Below are 8,860 nucleotides of genomic sequence, written 5' to 3'. Positions count from 1 at the left end.
CCATCTGACGCTGTTTGATCCAGGCCAGCTGATGCCCATATTCCCACCAACCAGAGCTAACGGTTGTTTATGTTCTGTCTCCTGTTTTGATTTCAGTCTCTTTTGTTTTGATCATCGTCTTCTTAAGAAAATGAAAATTAAAATAATGGAAAAAAATCCACCGGGGCGGCAGGGTGGGGTGGGTGGGGGGCTCCAAGGGGACGCCCCGTCCGTGGTTAGGAGACCAGACAAGCCCCACGCAGCACATTCCCGGGAACCTTGCTCTGCCTCTGCTCTCAGGGCTCCTGCTTAGGCCGGAGACAGCAATCCGTGCACTCATCCCCTCCTGCTGCCCTGGCAAGTCAGCACAAACGTCATGGCTTCAACCAGCCTGCTGGGTCCTGTGGTCCTGGAGGTCAGACGTGCACAGTGAGCCTCGTGGCACTAAGGGCAAGGTGTCATCAGGGCTGCATTCCTTCCTTACCGTTTCCAACTTCTAGAGGCCACCTGCGCTCCTTGGCTGGTGGCCCCTTCCTCTTCGAAGGGAATCTCTCCAGCCTCTGCTTCTGTCATCACGTCTTTTTTTGACTTTGACCCTCTTACCTCCCTCTCATAAAGACTTGGCATTTCACTGGACCCACCCAGATCATCGGAAACAACCTCTCCGTCCTAAGATCCTGATTTAAGCACCCCCGCAAAGTCCCTGCTCCCATAAGGCTACACAGTCACAGCTTCTGGGAATGAGGATGTGGACTGCGTGGGGGAGGGTGGCCATTGCTGGGCTGACCACACCTGCCACGTCTCGGGACGACCCTCATCACCTCTCCGAGGCCAGGACAAGTCCTCCCCGGGATGCTTGGGTGTGTTCTGGAACTAAATCATGGGCCAAGATGAGAACATTGAGGTGCATTGTTCCCAGCCATTCCTTCATCTCAGCCACCCTCTGTTGTCCATCAAAAGGTACCCATCTGCTGCCTGCCTCCTCTTGACAGCTTTCTTTACCTTCATCTTTTTGCAAGCATCTTTCCTGATGCTTCCAAAGATGGTCGCCATGGCTTCAGACCTTACCTTAAGTAGTAGTGCTGCATCATTGTCGTGTTCACAGGTAGAGTGAGGACTGCACCTGAACCATTTCAACAGCATCAAGATTCTGGCCTCTGCTGTAACTATTACTCTTTTACGTCTCCATCCTGGGGAAGACACCCCAACTCTGAGGTTCCTGTCACCTTCTCTCTTTTTCTCTGTCATTTATCGGGCGTACTCCCACATCAGTGACGGCTTGCCAGAAGTCCTGTGGCTCTCCAGTCTGTGACTCCCACCCCACCCTGCACCGCTGCATCCAGGGTGACCTCTCCGAGAGGTCTGAGCTCTCTCCCCACTTAAAGTCCTCCAGTGACTCCATCACCTGCCCTGAGAACCTAAACTTCTGCACAGCATCCCACCCTCAGGGGTGGCTCCTTCCCCATCCTCATCTCCTGCAACTTCCCTTGCATCTCTCCCTCCAGATGCACTGAACCACCTGCCCTTCCCAGAGCGCTGTGCTCGTCCTCATCTCTACATATGCTGTTCCCGCTGAAGACCATGCCCCCCCCCCGCCCCCTGGTGCCCTCCCTCTCATCCCCTAGGTCAGGTCTCAGCACCACCAGCCATCCCGTCTCTGCAGATGGAATGGATGCCTCCCTATTCTTCCTCAAGCACCTGCTCATACTCCATCCGTCACCTCATTAGACTCTCCCTTACCTGTATGTCGTGTTCCTGGAAATGTGTATAAAGGTGTACATGTACAAATGAAGCAATTAAATGATGCAGCCAATAAGGAGTTAATTTCCAAAACATACAAACAGCTCATATAGGTCAATACAGATTAAAAAAAAAAACCCAACCCATTCAAAAAATGGGCAGAAGGCCTAGATAGTCATGTCTCCAAAGAAGACCTACCGATGGCAGCAGGCACAGGAAAAGGTGTCAACATCACTCATCGTTAGAGAGATGCAAATCAAAACCACAGGGAGGCATCACCTCACACGGTCAGAATGGCCATCATCAAAAAGGCGACAAATAATAAATGCTAAAGAGCATGTAGAGAAAAAGGACTTTCCTACACTGTTGGTGGGAGCGTAAACTGGTAAAGCCACTCTGGAGGACAGTATGGAGGTTCCTTTAAAAACTCAAAAAAGAGCTACCCTCTGATCCAGCAATCCCACTCCTGGGCCTACATCTGAAATGTGTAAACTCTAATTCAGAAAGATACATGCACCCCAATGAGCATAGCAGCACTATTTACAAAGCCAAGACATAGAAACAACCCAAATGCCCATCAACAGATGGCTGCTTAAAGATGTGAGATGTATCTAATAAAACATTTATAAATAATAAAATATTACTCAGTCATAAAAAGAGTGAAATATTGACATTTGCAGCAACGTGGATGACCTAGAAATTATCATACTGAGTAAAGCAGATCAGGCAGAGAAAGACAAATATTACATGACATCACTTGTATGTGAAATTAAAAAATCATACAAATGAATTCATTTACAAAACAAACTCACAGACACGGAGAACAAACTTATGGTTACTAAAGGGAAAAAGGAGGGAAGGAGAGGGATGAATTAGGAATATGGGATATACCAATACACACTACAATACATAAAAGAGATAAGCAACAAGGATTTACTGTACAGTACAGGGAACTATATTCAGTATTTTATAATAACCTACAATAGAACATAATCTGGAAAAAATCTTAATCACTTTGTACACCTGAAACTAACACAATATTGTAAATCATTATACTTCAATTTAAGAAAAAGAAGCAATAGACTTACAGACCATAAGGAAGGCTTTAATTCTTTGACAACTGTATGACAGATTCCGATTTGGCATAATTGTCAAGTTTCTTTCTGAGTATTGTACAATTTATTATTTAAAAACACTAAAAGTATAATTTAGACATTAAGTATATACACTTAATTTCTGTCTTAAAATTTTTGGTCAAAAAGTAATAAATCCAAAACATTCCTGATACAAACACCTAAAAATTCCAGATAGAACATAATAATTTTAACTGCAGAGCTAATACAAAAAGGAATAAAGGGAAACACTATTGTGCCAGAAACGAAGACAAAACCGAGCACTCTTCTCGGAAGCACATGAGTAGCTGCTGCATCTGCCTAAAGTAGGAGTAAGGAGAAAAGTGTGTAGGCCTTGAGCCCGTGAAAGTGAGAAGTTGGAACTAACACCTGCAGATAAATTCCCTTTAAGGCTTCTCTTCAGAAAATACATGGTTCAGGAGTTCTCTTGCGGTGCAGCAGGTTAAGGACCCAGTGGTATCACTTCAGTGGCTTGGCTTACTGCTGTGGCTTGTATTTGATCCCTGGTGAGGGAGCTTCTACATGCTGAGCGCATGCCACCCCCCAAACGCATGGTTCAGAAAAAATGCATCCTAACAACAAAAGATGGCGTGTTAGTTGGGTCCTTGGGAAGCAGATGCTGAGACACGGTTTGAAGTGCAAGAAAGTTATTGGAAAATGGTGCCCATGAAAAGGTAAAAGGGGGAGGAATCAGCGTGTTACAGGCAAAGTCTTAGACCAGGACGCAGATGCAACGTCCACAATGGGAAAGAGGAGAAGAAGCAGGTTTGGGCAACAGGAAGAGGGCATGATGCAGCTCTGACAAAGTCTCAGCCTGAACAGAGGGTTCTAGAGCAAATATTCCCCCCAGAGGAGTTGTGTGTTGCACAGAAATGACCAGGCTTAGGACCCCACCTGCTCACTCACTGGCTTGGGCTGCCCAAGAAAAGCACGGCCTTAGTTTGAGGGCCAAGGCATTTCCCAGAGGTGTTAGTGGTAACTGGTCAGTTAACTGCCCTTCTTGTAGCTGAATGGTAAGGTCTTCAACAGATTGCTGAGTGGTATAACTACATGGTTGCCACAGAAGACAGCAAGTTCCTCTGTCTCAGCTGGGCTCTGAAAGATGGAAGTGGATGGGATGATATTTTTCTTGAGAATCCAAAACCACAGCTAGTACCTTGTGGAAATTGGGCTTAAAATTTACATTACCCTCAGGGCTGATAAACTGACATTAAAAATAGGACCTAGGCCAATGATAGCACCTGAGGTTTCTAGCTGAAGGAAACAAAAACAAGAGGAGTTATCCTACAATCCAGACCACAAACCCAGCTCAATGTAAGTTCACAATCAGAAATTGCAAAACCCACAGAGAAACAGTCCACCATTGGTGAGAACACAGCAAAAGAATAGGAGCAAATATCCAAGAACTTGAATTCATGTAAAGTAATCCAAATAAACTACAATGTGAATATTTTTATAATTTATAAAACTAAAGGCAAAAAGTGGAAGAAGCAGCATGGAAAAAAATCTAGGTAAATAGAAATCACCAAACCTCAAGAAAAATCAAGATACTATTACAAAGAAAAAAAATTGAGAAAGCAAGAAGAAAAAAAAAACAGAGCCATTGCAATTTTTAAAAAACTCAAAGGTAGTTCCTACCATGGCTCAACAAATTAAGAACTTGAGGAGTTCCCTTTGTGGCACAGTGGTTAATGAATCCGACTAGGAACCATGAGGTTGCGGGTTCAGTCTCTGGCCTTGCTCAGTGGGTTAAGGACCTGGGGTTGCCGTGAGCTGTGGTGTAGGTTGCAGACGTGGCTCGGATCCCGTGTTGCTGTGGCTCTGGTGTAGGCCGGTGGCTACAGCTCCGATTAGACCCCTAGCCTGGGAACCTCCATATGCTGTGAGAGCGGCCCAAGAAAATGGCAAAAAAGACCAAAAAAAAAAAAAAAAAAAGAACTTGACATAGTGTCCATGAGGTTTTGGTTTGATCCCTGACCTCACTCAGTGGGTTAAGTATCCAGCACTGCTGCAAGCTGTGGCATAGGTCACAGATGTGGCTTGGATCCATCATTGCTGAGGCTGTAGCATAGGCTGGCAGCTGCAGCTCCAATTAGACCCCTAGCCCAGGAACTTCCATATGCTGCAAGTGCAGCTGTAAAAATCAATAAAATAAAATAAAATACTCAATGGACTAGTTAAGGTTAAACAGCAGACCTAAACACAGCTGGGAAGAATTAGTTAACTGAATGACAGATGAGGAAAGGACCCAGAAGGAAAGATATATAAATGATGGGTAGAAACACATAGTATGTTAAGAGCATAAATTAGGAACACCTCGCATACATCTATCAAATCATATTTTCTCACCCAGAAACAGATAATTATGAAATTAGGAGAAATTTAAAAAAATAACTAACCATCTTCAACAACTGATGAAAGATATAAATATTCAAATCCTAGGGGCACAAATGTAAATCCACATGTATAAACATTGTGGTGGAATTAGAACACCGAAAGCAAAGAGTAAGTATTAAAAGCAAACAGAGGAGTTCTGTCGTGGCTCAGTGGTTAATGAACCTGACTAGTAACCATGGGGTTGTGTGGTCAATCCCTGGCTTTGCTCAGTGGGTTAAGGATCTGGTGTTGCTGTGGCTCTGGCATAGGCCAGCGGCTACAGTTCCAATTAGACCCCTAGCCTGGGAACCTCCATATGCCACAGGTGCAGCCCTAGAAAAGACACAAAGACAAACAAACAAACAAAAAAAAAAAGCAAACAGAGAAAAAGACAGATTGACATCAAAGAAGGAACTAGTAGAGCGACAATAAACTCTTCCATGATAAACATAGAGGTCAGAAGACAGTAGACTCAATAGACAATGGTGTGGGAAAATAACTGTCAACCTAGATTTTATACCCTGACCAATTATCACACTTGAGCAAAACCAAATAAGGATATTTTCAGGAAATAAAAAATGGAAATGTACCATTTATAAACCCTCAACGAAAAACTGGAGTTCCCGTCGTGGCGCAGTGGTTAACGAATCCGACTAGGAACCATGAGGTTGCGGGTTCGATCCCTGCCCTTGTTCAGTGGGTTAACGATCCGGAGTTGCTGTGAGCTGTGGTGTAAGTTGCAGACACGGCTCTGATCCTGCGTTGCTGTGGCTCTGACGTAGGCTGTCGGCTACAGCTCTGATTCGACCCCTAGCCTGGGAACCTCCATATGCCGCGAGAGCGGCCCAAGAAATGGCAAAAAGACAAATAAATAAATAAATAAATAAACTAATGAGGACTATCCTTTGGGAAGTGCAAACTTGAACTCAGTGAGAGGAAGGACACAAGGAGAATGGTGAGCAAAACAAATTTAGTAAATCTTAATACGGGCAAATTTTAATATGCATGACTTTGTAAGACAATAATAAAGACAAGCCTTGGGAGCACAGAACAAATGGAGCTGTAATACTAGACAACGTGTAAGAAGGATGGAACATGAGTTCAGTGAAAGTATCCTATGCTTCTTGCGCTTTCAAGAGAAGGGCAGAGATAGCAATTGCGTTTAGACTCTGTAACTCAAACATACATGTTTAGTATGTTCATCATAGCCACTAAAAGGACAGAAGTAGAATGACTCCTAGAGAGTGAAGAGGTGAATAAAGAAAACCTCACTGGCATTCTCTTGTGGCACAGCAGGTTAAGGATCTGGCATTGTCAATGCATGGCTTGGGTCACCGCTGTGGTGTGGGTTCAATTCCTGGCCAAGGAACTTCCACATTCTCCATATACAGCAGTGAAAAAAAAAAGAAAAGAAAAATGAAAAAGAAAACCTAATTACCTAATTAATCCAAAGAAAGAAGGTAGGGAAAGGGGGAAAGAAGCAAAGTTATGGTAGGAGCTCCCATTGTGACTCAGTGGTTAACGAATCTGACTAGCATCCCTGAGGTCACAGGTTCAATCCCTGGCCTCGCTCAGTGGGTGAGGGATCCCGTGTTGCTGTGAGCTGTGGTGTAGGTTACAGATGCAGCCCAGATCCTGTGTTGCTGTGGCTGTGGTGTAGGCTGGTAGCTACTGCTCAGATTCAACCCCTAGCCTGGGAACCTCGGCCCTAAAAAAAAAGAAAGAAAGGAAGGAAGGAAGGAAGGAAGGAAGGAAGGAGGAAAGAAAGAAAGAAGGAAAGAAAGAAAGAAAGAAAGAAAGAAAGAAAGAAAGAAAGAAAGAAAGAAAGAAAGAAAGAAAGAAAGAAAGAAAGAGGAAAGTTATGGTAAATAAGGATCACTAAACAAGATGATAGAAAAAAATCCAAATATATCTACATTCACTATAAAGAAAATAAGCTCTCCAGTTGAAAAGCAAATTGTCAGATGATAAAACTAAACAAAAATCCAGCTCAGTGCCTTGACGTTTCATGAGGAACATTAATTCACTGGGGCATAAACAAAGTTGTTTCCCTTTCTCCAGTGACTGTCCCATAAAGGTGTTTTGTCAACTTTTTTTTTTGCTTTTTAGGGCCACACAGTCAACATATGGAAGTTCCCAGGCTAGGGGTCAAATCCGAGCTGTAGCTGCCGGCCTACACCACGGCCACAGCAACGTGGCATCCTTAACCCACTGAGTGAGGCCAAGGATGGGGGCCCCATCCTCCCGGATACTAGTTAGGCTTGCTACCACTGAGCCACGATGGGCACTCCAAACCCTTCTTTTCTTACTGTACAATAGTGACATCTTTCTGAAATTCCAAAAGGTTTCATCATTTTCTGTTGTCAGAAAGTGTCGGGGGCGGGCAGGGTGAAGCTGAGCACCCCAAGGGGCCCTCAGACCGCCTACCTGGAAAGCAGCCCCAGAGGCGCGATCCAGGGGGAAGTCAGTGCTCCCAGGATTCGGATCAACACATGCAGTCGCCTCCTCCTCCACCTCCTTTCTGAACACTCCCTGCCTGGGCCAGGAGCGAGGCTTTGAGAAGTCCTAAAAGCCAGAGCGCGGGCCAAGGCCGCTGGGAGGACCGGGGGTCGGGGGTCGGGGGGGGGGGACGGAGGGCGCGTTTGATCAGCAGACCTCGTGCTCTTTTCACCCCAGGCGCTAGCGCCCCAGACCCATCCAGCCCGACTCGAGCGGAGGGAACCCCGGCTCAGTTCCAGTAGGGTTCAGACTGAGGTTAGAATGAGGCTGCTTGAGTCTTACCCTGAGCCATCGGGGGCTCAGGGGAACCAGGATGGGGTAGAGTCGCCCAGCCTTTTCTGGGTGATGCCTTTAAGCCTTCAGAAATCTACATTAGAAAGTGTCTGCTTCCCAATAAAAAATTTAAAACAGAAAACAAAAAACAGAGGCGTTCCCGTCGTGGCTCAGCGGTTAACAAAGCCGACTAGCATCCATGAGGACGTGGGTTTGACCCCTGGCCTTGCTCAGTGGGTTAAGGATCCAGAGTGGCCATGAGCTGTGGTGTAGGTCGCAGACACGTCTCAGATCTGGTGTTGCTGTGGCTGTGGTGTAGGCCAGTGGTCACAGCTCCAATTAAACCCCTAGCCTGGGAACCTACATATGCCGTGGGGGGTGGCCCTAAAAAAGACAAAAAGGCAAAAAAATAAATAAACAAAAAAAAACACAAACTTTAAAAACTCCACATATTTAAAGAAAAGAATCATACTGTGAAAACATTCCACCCACTACAGTCCCGAAAACCATGAAAACGCCTAGAACCAAAACAAAGCTCTTGACAAATGTAGGATATATTACAGTCTTCTAAACCGAATGAAAATAAACTTGCTTTATCTTTTATGATTAAGGGTCTAATATGAAACTAAATTAAGAAAAATAAATATTTCTTTCCTACCAAAACAACAACCCACCAAACCCTGGAGTTCCCATTGCGGCTCAGCAGGTTAAGGACCCGATGTTGTCTCTGTGAGTTAACAGTCCAGTGCTGCACGAGCTTCAGGATTCTTTACAGACGTGGCTCAGATGTGGTGTTGCCATGGCTGTGGAGTAGGCTGCAGCTGCAGCTCCAGTTGGACCCTGGGAATGTCCCTATGCTG

This window comes from Sus scrofa, chromosome 18 (assembly GCF_054392235.1).
Source record: "Sus scrofa isolate SSC_HxYL_T2T_F1_AM1 chromosome 18, Sscrofa_HxYL_maternal_Yorkshire_Landrace_v2.0, whole genome shotgun sequence".
NCBI classification, from domain to species: Eukaryota; Metazoa; Chordata; class Mammalia; order Artiodactyla; family Suidae; genus Sus; species Sus scrofa.
This window is presented reverse-complemented; position numbering follows the sequence as displayed.